Here is an 11,739-nt window from a genome sequence, read left to right on the forward strand (position 1 = left end):
AGTAGGTTATTTTACGACGCTTTATCAACATCTCAGGTTATTTAGCGTCTGAATGAGATGAAGGTGATAATGTCGGTGAAATGAGTCCGGGGTCCAGCACCGAAAGTTACCCAGCATTTGCTCATATTGGGTTGAGGGAAAACCCCGGAAAAAACCTCAACCAGGTAACTTACCCCGACCGGGAATCGAACCCGGGCCACTGGTTTAGCGGCCAGACGCGCTAGCCGTTACTTCACAGGTGTAGACGGAACGCATTGTTCACAAACAATTGACGGACTTATTGATTGAAGACAATTTACTTGACGACTATCAGACAGGCTTCAGAAACTGGACATAAGACAAATAGAGCATTATTTTAAAGTTACGGAAGATATACGGGAAGCCTCCGACAAACAAAATTTGACCATTTTGACACTTCTGGACTTCAACAAAGCCTTTGACTCAGTTCATATAGATCTGTTACTATGCAAGCTCCGAGCCCTTAATCTATCAGAAAATTCAGTTTCGTGGTTCACTTCCTACCTTCAAGTACGCCAACAATGTGTGCGAGTCTGCGATCGGTTTTCTTCCTGGCGTACCGTGGGTGCAGGTGTACCACAGAGTTCAGTTCTTGGACCTCTACTCTTTACGATCTATATAAATGACATCTCACAATCTATTAAACACTGCAGACATCTTATTTGCTGACGACTTACAAATATATATATATATATATATATATATATATATATATATATATATCTGCACCTACACCGGTCAATAAATTACGCAATAAATGAAGTTAACAATGACCTAAAATCAACTATTTCATGGAAGAAAAAATTTTTACTAAAATTGAACTTGGAGACATCGACATCGAAAGATTGCAGTCTGGCTTCTCACCCACCAAGAAGAAGAGAAAGTACTGTATCTTAATACAGATGTCAGAATTTCTAGGATTGTGGAACGCTATGAGAATTATAAGAATAGTGAATTTTCTCGTGACGAAAACCATCATTATTATTTTATAATGTACCTATTTGCCCAACGTGACCAAAACACGCAGTGTGAACTATGATTGAAACAATATGTCTATCTGTAGCCTACCGTGGTGAAAACCCTTAGACCCGACATCATACCATTGTTAGAGGGTGGTCTTCAATTGTACAGTCCCAGAATTAAAAAAATGGCCCGACTCTTGGAGCTCCTTACAGAGCATGATTCACAACACAACGATTTAACTATTTTCAACGCATTATTATTTGAATAGCATTACAGGAAGATATTTCACAAACCTGAAAATAAGATTAAATGATTGCCTAAGAGTTATTAAACAAACACGATAGATAAACCAAAAACCCGATTATGACAATTCATCGTAATACAAAGGATAAATTGTGACGGTGTCGTGTATGGTTCCTAGGGTAGCTCAGTCGGTAGAGCATTCGCGCGGTAAGCGAGGGGTCCTGGGATCGATACCCGGCCCCAGAACATTTTTTCCTTGAAATTATTCAAACCTGTTTTACAGGGAGCTATTACCTGAAAGCCAGATTTGCTTAATAAATTCGTTACTGAGATACGTTAACAGAAAGCCACAATTTAAGTCACACAGAATATTATGTGCACTCATAGTTGAATTCTGGCGTCTTGTCAGCTCACTTGAGTTGTGTGAATGCAAAGGAAAAATTGTGACGGTGTCGTGTATGGTTCCTGGGGTAGCTCAGTCGGTAGAGCGTTCGCGCGCTAAGCGAAGGGTCTCTTGATCGACACCCGGCCCCGGAACAATTTTTCCTTCAAATTATTCAAACCTGCTTTACAGGGAACTATTACCTGAAAGCCAGATTTGCATAATACATTCGTTACTGAGATACGTTAACAGAAAGCCACAATTTAAGCCACAAAGAGTATTGTGTGCACTCATAGTTGAGTTCTGGCGTCTTGTCAGCTCACTTGAGTTGTGTTTATACAAAGGAAAAATTGTGACGGTGTCGTGTATGGTTCCTGGGGTAGGTCAGTCGGTAGAGCGTTCGCACGCTAAGCGAAGGGTCCCGGGAACAATACCCGGCCCCGGAACAATTTTTCCTTGAAATTATTCAAACCTGCTTTACAGGGAGCTACTACCTGAAAGCCAGATTTGCATAATTCATCGTAATAATTCCGATAGCTCTGTGCTAGCGTGTTTGCCCGCAGACTACAAAATTCAGGGTTCGGATACTATTGAGGAAAGATTTTCTAAATTAGTTATGCAGATTAATTTCCTTTACCATCATTCTATTTTACTGCACGATTTATAAATATTTACCTACTATTAAGAATAGATCCATTTTCATCGCATCTTTTCAAATGCCTTTCGGGTTACAACAATGGATTTAAAATGAATTTTAATAACTGCCAAAGCGATCTCGTGTGTACCACAGCTTTGAAACATTGAGCATGCGCAATTCAAGCTGTCATTTTTTTTTCTCTGGAAGTGTACATTAACCTAACCTTAAAATGTTATCTTCTACTTGATTATATTATCTTATCAAAAGAACCAGAAATATATTTTTAGAGTGATTGTAGCATTATATTCCGGCGCTGATTTCCGTGAATCGAGGTTGGTCCTGTAGTTAGAGACAGAGAATCCTTTTCAGTCTGTTAAGGAAGCTGTTATATGGCGATTGTGAAGGCAAACATGACGAATACTTCTCTACATCTAACCAAAAATGCGTTTGGGCGGCTCGATATTAGCAAGCAAAGGTCCCAGCCGCCTGACTTGGTACCTGCGGTCTGTAATGATATTTTAAAGAATTCTTTGCTTTCAACTTGATAGTATTCATTCTGTGAGAATACTTTCATCCATCAGTAAGGTAAGGCAATGGCCTCACATCTAATGTCTGTGTAGGAAGCACAGTGATAAAGTTCACCGAATCTATTTGGATAAATGTAATTTTTAATGTAACGTGAAACATCCTTGTTCTTTTATCAAAATATTTCTGAATATGGGGTGAATCTGCTGCTCTACTACGACCTGGGCGCATTATTATCTACACCGATCGACTGCGCTAATGTGTGCTACGTAACCATGGTTCTATGCAGGCAGCCCAAATGCCTCCTGGACTAGTCTCCGGCCAGTGACCGGAGGAATGCTCATGGAATGATAATGCAATGAAGAAATATTTTTACAGAATGATGAACTATATATTGGGAAAACGGGAGAATCTCGATAAAATAAATCGACAGGTCCATTGCTTTACTATACTGTATATCTTTACATACAGCTATGTGAGGATGTAATCACCATCTGTCGAAGATGCATAGCATTACTATGCTCATTTGATATTTACGTAGAAGAGGTTATTGAAGAGGGCGAGAAAAAAGGAGAGGGGAACATAAAGAGAACAACGGAAATTGAAGAAGTACAATGAGAATAAGGGTAATACAAAGATAGAACAAGGGTAATACAAGGAGAACAAGAGGGTTACAACAAGAACAAGAGGGATACAAGGAGAACAAGGAAGATACAAGGAGAAGAAAAGGAATACAAGGAGGACAAAGGAAAGGCAATGAGAACATGGGGAAGACAATGAGAATATGGGGAAGATAATGAGAACATGGGGAAGACAATGAGAACATGGGGAAGACAATGAGAATGTGGCGAAGACAATAAGAACTTGGGGAAGACAATGAGAACATGGGGAAGACAATGAGAATGTGGGGAAGACAATAAGAACTTGGGGAAGACAATGAGAACATTGGGAAGACAATGAGAATGTGGGGGAAGACAATAACTTGGGGAAGACAATGAGAACATGGGGAAGATAATGAGAACTTGGGGAAGACAATTAGAATATGGGAAAGTAAATGAGAATATGGGGAAGACAATGAGAACATGGGTTAGACAATGAGAACATGGGTTAGACAATGAGAATAAGGAAAAGATAAGGATGACAAGAGAAAGACAAGGAGAACAAGGGAAAGACAAGGAGAGCAAAGGAAAACAAAGGAGAAAAGTGGTACACAAAGAGAGGGAGGCAGATTGGCTCAAATTTTACGTTTCATTTTTTTTTTCTGTACTTTGCATAGCATTTTATGAAATCCTCAAAGATAGTCGTTCTACGTGGTTCTCTGGCTATGTGGAGAGATATTTGAATTTAGATTTCATCACGATTTAAATTTGAAATGTTGTATTATTTTGAAACTTGCAGATTGAGTCAACTTATCTCGCCCTGGAGGCAGATTGACACATGGTATGGGGTAAATTGGCTACATGTTAAATAAGAGCAAACTGCATATAAGACTATTTTCACTCTACGTCCTCACAGTCCACTCTCTGTCTTCTCAATCCACTCTGTGTCCTCTCAGTCCAATCTCTGTCCTCTTAGTCCACTCTATGTCCTCTCAGTCCACTCTGTATGCTCTCAATCCAATCCATGTGCCCTCAGTCCAATCTCTGTTCTGGGACTACAATCTCTGTGATCTCAGTCCACTCTCTATTCTCTCAGTCCACTTTATGTCATCTGAGTCCACTCTAATGTCCATTCAGTCCACTGCCTGTCCTATCAGTCCTCTCTATGTACCCTAAGTCCAGTCTGTGATTTGTCATTACACTCTCTGGCCTCAAAGTCCATTCTATGCATTCTGAGTCAACTCTCTGTCGTCTCAGTCCACTCTGTGTCTTCACTGTCCGCTCCTCAGTGCACTCTAAGTGCTCTCAGTCCAATATTTGTCCTACCAGTCCAGTCTCTATCCTCTCAGTTCTCTCTATGCCTTCTCAGTCCACCCTCTGTCCTCTCAGTCGACTCTATGTGCTCATAGTCCAATCTCTGTTCTGTCACTACACCCCCTGTTCTCTCTGTCCATTCTCTATACTCTCTGTCCATTCTATGTGCTCTTAGTCTAATCTCTGTACTGACACTACACTCTCTGTCCTACCAGTCCAGTATCTGTCCTCTCAGTCCACTCTACGTCCTCTCAGTCGACAGTATGTGCTCTCTGTCCATTCTATGTGTTCTCAATTCAATTTCTGCTCTGTCACTACATTCTCTGTGCTCTCAGTTCACTCTCTATCCTCTTAGTCCATTCTGTGTCATCTGAGTCCACTCTATGTCGTCTCAGCCCATTGTCTGTCCCCTCAGTCCACTCTATGTGCTCTCAGTCCAATCTCTGTCCCCTCAGTCCACTCTATGTGCTCTCAGTCTAATCTTTGTTCCTTCACTACACCCTGCGTCGTCTCAGAACACTCTGTCCTCTCAGTCCACTCTATGTCCTCTCAGTTCACTTTCTGTCTTCTCAGTACAATCTAAGTGCTGTCAGTCCAATCTCTCTCCTGTCACTACACTCTCTGTCCTACCAGTCCAGTATCTGTCCTCTCAGTCCAGTCTCTCTCTTCCTATTCCACTGTATGTGCTCTCAGTAAAAATCTCTGTTCTGTCACTCTACTCGCAGTCCTACCAGTACACTCTCTTTCCTCTCAGTCCACTCTATGAGCTCTCAGTCCAATCTCTGTCCTGTAGCAACACTCTCTGCACTATTAGTACACTCTCAGTCCTCTCAGTCCACTCTGTGTCGTCTCAGTCCACTCTCTGTAACCTCAATCCAATTTCTGTACTTTTACTACACTCTCTGTCCTCTCAGTCCATTCTCTGTCTTCTCAGTTCACTCCATGTCATCTGAATACACTCTGTCCCCTCAGTCTACTCTATGTGATCTCAGTCCAATCTCTGTTCTGTCACTACACTCTCTGTCCTCTCAGTACACTCCATGTCATTTGAGTCCACTCTATGTTCTCTCTTTCCTCTCTATGTCCTCACAGTCCAATCTCTATCTTCTCAGTTCACTCTATGTGCTCTCAGTCCATTCTCTGTCCTGTCACTACAGTCTCTGCCCCACCAGTCCAGTGTCTGTCCTCTCAGTCCACTCTATGTCCTCTCAGTCAACTGTCTGTGCTCTCAGTCCACTCTATATGCTCTCAATCCAATCTCTGTTCTGTCACTACACTCTCTATGCTCTCAGACCACTCTCTATCCTCTCAGTCCACTCTATGTCATCTGAGTCCCCTCTATGTCGCCTCAGTCCACTCTCTGTCCCTCCAGTCCACTCTAAGTGCTCTCAGTCCACTCTCTGTCCCCTCAGTCCACTCTATGTGCTCTCAGTCCAATCTCTGTTTTTTTTCACTACACCCTCTGTCCTCTCAGTCCACTCTATATCATCTGAGTCCACTCTATGACGTCTCAGTCCACTGTATGTCCCCTCAGTCCACTCTCTGTCTTCTCAGTCCACTCTTTGTGCTCTCAGTCCAATCTCTGTCCTCTCACTACACTCTCTGTCCTAGCATTCCAGTATCTGTCCTCTCAATCCACTCTATGTCCTCTCAGTACACTCTCTCTTCTCAGGCCACTTATGTGCTCTGTGTCGAATCTCTGTCCTGTCACTGCACTCTCTGTCCTAGCAGTTCCAGTATCTATCCTCTCAGTTCACTCTATGCCCTCGCAGTACACTCTATGTTTTCTAAGTCCACTCTATATGCTTTCAGTCCAATCTCTGTCCTGTCACTATACTCTCTGTCCCACCAGTTCACTCTCTTTCGTCTCAGTCCACTCTATGTGCTTTCATTCCAATATATGACCTGTCACTGCACTCTTTGTCCTATCAGTCCACTCTTAATCATCTCAGTCCACTCTGTCCCCTCAATCCAATCTCTGTACTTTCACTCCACTCTCTGTCCTCTCAATCCATTCCATGTAATCTGAATCAACTCTCTGTCCCCTCAGTCCAATCTATGTGCTCTCAGTCCAATCTCTGTTCTGTCACCATACTCTCTGTCCTCTCAATCTTCTCTATGTGCTCTCAGTCCACTTCATGTCATCTGAGTCCACTGTCTGTCCTCTCAGTCCACTCACTTTCCTCTCAGTCCCCTCTATGTGCTCTCAGTCCAACCTCTGTCCTGTCACTACACTCTCTGTCCTACCAGTCCAGTATCTGTCCTCTCAGATCACTCTATGTCATCTCAGGTCACTCTGTCCTCTCAGTCCACTGTCTGTGCTCTGTGTCCACTCTATGGGCTCTCAGTCCAATCTCTGATCTGTCTCTGCTCTCTCTGTGCTCTCCGTCCACTCTCTGTACTCTAGGTCCACTCTATGTCATATTACTCAGTCCATTCTATGTGCTGTGAGTCCAATCTCTGTTCTTTCACTACACTGTCTGTCCTCTCAGTCCACTCTCTGTACTCTCAGCCCAGTCTAAGTCTTCTGAGTCCACTCTATGCGTCTCAGTCCACTCTATTCCCTCAGTCTACTCTATGTGCCCTCAGTCCAATCTCTGTTCTGTCACTACACTATCTGTCCACTCAGTCCACTCTATCTCCTCTCAGTCAACTCTATGTTCTCACATCCACTCTCTGTCTTCTCAGTCCACTCTATGTGCTCTCAATCCAATCTCTTTCCTGTCACTACACTCTCTGTCCTTCCAGTCCAGTATCTGTCCTATCAGTCCAGTATCTTTCCTCTCTGTCCACTCTTTGTCCTCTCAGTGCACTGTCTGTGCTCCGAGTCCACTCTCTGTGCTCTCAGTCCAATCTCTATTCTGTCACTACACTCTCTGTGCTCTCAGTCCACTCTCTATCCTCTCGGTCAACTCTGTATCATCTGAGTTCACTCTATGTCGTCGCAGTCCATTCTCTGTTCCCTCAGTTCACTCTATGTGCTTCCAGTCCAATATCTGTTCTTTCACTACACCACCTATCCCCTCTGTCCAGTCTCTGTCCTCTGAGTCCACTCTATGCCGTCACAGTCCTTTCTCTGTCCCGTCAGTCTACTCTATGTGCTTTCAGTCCAATCAGTGTCCTGTCACTACACTATCTGTCCTCTCAGTACATTCTCTGTCTTCTCACGACACCACAGACATCATCACAAAACAAAACTACTTCACATACAATAACAATATCACACACAAACCGAAGGCCTACCCATGGGATCACCCATTTCCAGCATACTAGCTGAAATATTCTTACACCACATAGAACAGACATACATACTAAACAAAGACAACAACAAACACGCAGACAACATCATATATTGGCACAGATACGTAGATGACATACTAATACTATACAAAGGAAACAAAAGACAGATCGAAAACCTACATCAACACATAAACAAAATACAACCAAAGCTACACTACACATTAGAAATTGAAAACAACAAATCCATAAATTTTCTAGACATCACAATAACAAAAGTAGACAACTAACACACGTTCAAAGTATACAGAAAACCCACAACAACAACACACATACACAACACATCCAACCACCCCACACAACACAAACAAGCTGCATTCCGAACAATGGTACACAGACTACTCAACATACCAATGAACCAACAGGATTACAACGAAGAACTAAACACAATCAAATACATAGCACAAGAAAACGGATACAATCCCAACATAATAGACAACATATTACGTAAGACAAAACAAAACCACAAAAAACAGAAGAATACAACACAAACACAAGAACACAAAAAAATACATCACACTAACATACGAAAACAAAAACACACATAAAATTGCAACCTCACTCAAGAAATTAAATTACAACATCGCATACAGAACAAATAACATTCTCCAAAAACATCTCAACACACAAACAACACAGACAAACAAATACAACCACACAGGCGTATACAAACTCAAATGTAACACCTGCAACAACTTCTACATAGGACAGACAGGCAGATCATTTCAAACACTTTACAAAGAACACATCACAGCCATAACAAAATTACAAAACACCTCCACATATGCAGAACACATCACAAATGCCAACCACACCTACAGAGACATCAACACAGACATGGAAATACTGCACATCCAACCAAAAAGCCAGAAACTCAACACACTAGAACAATATGAAATATACAGACACACGAAAACACACCCCAACGATATTATCAACACACAACTCAATTTCAAAACATATACACTCTTTGACTCTACACTTCTAACGCACCCTCACAGGAAACAAGAGGCGCCAAGACCAACAACGACCAGTTCTGAAGATGACCCAAAATAGGTCGAAACATATTAACAAGGTACGTTAAAATTTAACACAAGAAAGTTCTTATCATACATATTCCGAAGTGATACAGTGTTAAAAGTTGTGTAATCAAGATGTGGAGAATAAATTATGTTATACACTCAGTTGGTAAAATAAATAATATTCACGACAAATATATAAAAACAGAAGAGATAACGAACCACAATATTGCCGACCGATAGCATTATGACAGCATTGTCTACGTATTCTAGTTACATTGGCTTCGTCTGGCCAGTCAGTGGCCGAACTCTGAATTCTATTCAATAGAAAAGCGTACTTTATCTTATCTCTTCGCTTCGCCCACGTGACAACTATATTTAGCTGCCTGCAGACTCCACTCGTTCCGAACTTGTCAAGGTCATATAGGCCCATAATATATTTATCCATGGTCTTCAGCTGTCGACAGTACATACAAACGAAATAATCGTTATAAACCGACCAGACCGGTTCAGAGTTCGTGTATATCGTTCGTGATGGTGTCATTGAGCTCTATACTAAAATGGAGGAAACACCGTATGTTAAAATATCGTGTCACCACAGTCTAGTATATACAGTCTGTTTTAAGTCAATACTTAATAAATATGCATCCATAGATAGTTGCTAACCACCAGGATCGCTACTATCACCTCATCACAGACTCTTTCTTTCCCTAGCAAACGAAAAACGTATTGTACTTTCGATATCGTGTTTTTTTTTTAATTAACATCTTTCTTCAACTATTGAAAAATGAAATACATAAGGTCTATATATTAATTTCATAAAGTATATAGTATATTATATTTTATAAACTTACCTTCCTGGATCTTTCGGAAGAAGGAAATCTCTCACCTCTTTTTCTTACAATTTATAGTGCTGCAAACGTCTCCTTGTCCCATAGTATTAGAGGTGGGGAAAAAATAACGTAACAGTTATTTTGGAAACTGTTCCTTGTTTGGAACTGTTCCAAAAAGTAACAGCACCTTGGAACACTATGTTGGAACTGTTCCAAAAAGTAACAGCACCTTGGAACACTATGTTCCAAAATAACAGTGTTGCTCTGAGCTAGTACGAAATACTTGCGGTTACAAATACTCATTTCACTTTGGAACTACATTATGACAACGCCTGTTCCACAGAACGGAACATATTTAGTACTATTGAAAGCAGTGACACCAACTTTTGGAAAACAGTGGGTGGGCTCAAACATTTAACGAGCCTTAAAATCTCACAACACGACAAGCCCATATAAGTTGGCGCTACTGTTTGAAAGCAGAATTGGGAATCATTTCGTTGTACTGAAATACATGTTGGAAACTAAAGTAAAAGATAAATAGTAAAGATACGAAGATCGTCTTTAAAAAATGTACACATTATCTTGGAATTGATGTTAATTGAGTATAGGATTCTATCAAATAACATAATGCCTGTATTATAGTAACTACATTGTGAATTTTATCAAGGGAGATGAAAATATATAGGTTATGTTTCATTTCCAAATACTTTACAGTTTTAGTTTCATTACCAATTCCTAAAATTAAACTAAAGTCTGTTGAAACATGACTGTATTATTGAAGTTCTTTTGTTAAAAAAAAAAGTACAACGGTAAATTTTCATATTTCATTACAATGAGATTATTATTCTTCATGACGGTACATTATTAATATGAAGTTTAGCGCGGCCGAATTGATTATAGCTTTTATTTATGCATTTTTGGAGAAATTGAACACTATTGTCACCGTTAGCTAAGCAGAAGAGGAAGAATAGGTTAGGTTTTATTTACCACTTGGATCCATTTCGATTTCGTGACCAATTTACAAATAATTTAAAATTACATTACATTTCCTGCTTCGAACAAACCTGATCTACGAATTCAATTTAGCATTAGAAAAGATTTCATTTCCAGGAATTCACATCTCGACTCATTATGACATCGTACTGCATCACATGGCATAGAGGGAAGTATGTGATCATTTAGCGTCCTAAACACCACTGTTATATTGCATACTAGTCGTACGTACGTAAATGTTCCTAAATGCCACTGTTACATTACGTACTAGTAGTACGTGAGCTCTATGCTCACTGGCCTGTTCCAAAATAACACTGTTACATTAAATACTCCTGTTATACAAAATACTTGCTGTTACAAAAATACTCGATGTTATGGAACTGCATTATGAGTTATGGTTATGACTATAAAATAACATAACGGCCTGTTCCAAAATACCACTGTTACATTATATACTAGTAGTACTGTACCTGTTATACAAAATACTTGCTGTTACATGTTACAATATACTCGATGTTATGGGACTCGGCCGACTTGATGGTCCCTTCGCGAAGCGTGTCGGCCGTGTATGGAACTACATTATGACAACCGTTGCTGCAGTGTTGTCAATTTAGCGACTTTGTCTCTAGATCTGGCTACTTTTAACAATTTTCAGGAACAAAATCAATACCAACTTTTAATCCTGAACTGGCGTCATGCATAAATATAACGTAACTGGTTTCGTGGTGTCAATACTGGACTTTCTCATGGCCCTCGACTTATACTTTTGCCTTTTTTACCCAAATGTTTGCATAAACTACTTTGACTAAAGGGTTTTAACATAAATAAATTGTGTCACACGCTTCACAGAATGACAGAACTGAATTTAGGGACTTGACTCTGGAGGAGTTTCGTTCATTCCTGGTGTGTTTTATTT

The 11,739-nt window shown here is 40.5% G+C and overlaps 1 protein-coding gene across 3 annotated transcripts in view; it reads right to left on the minus strand.

The window, feature by feature from the left end:
* Positions 1-9,976, minus strand: part of LOC138704920 (uncharacterized) — a 73,694-nt gene extending 63,718 nt beyond the window's left edge. For all 3 annotated transcript variants that reach the window (XM_069833322.1, XM_069833320.1, XM_069833321.1), the window contains exon 1: positions 9,852-9,976. The gene's annotated coding sequence lies outside the window, so the exon portion shown is untranslated. The remainder of the gene's footprint in view (positions 1-9,851) is intronic.
* Between the last annotated feature and the right edge of the window lie 1,763 nt (positions 9,977-11,739).

This window comes from Periplaneta americana, chromosome 8, assembly GCF_040183065.1.
Source record: "Periplaneta americana isolate PAMFEO1 chromosome 8, P.americana_PAMFEO1_priV1, whole genome shotgun sequence".
Lineage (NCBI taxonomy): Eukaryota > Metazoa > Arthropoda > Insecta > Blattodea > Blattidae > Periplaneta > Periplaneta americana.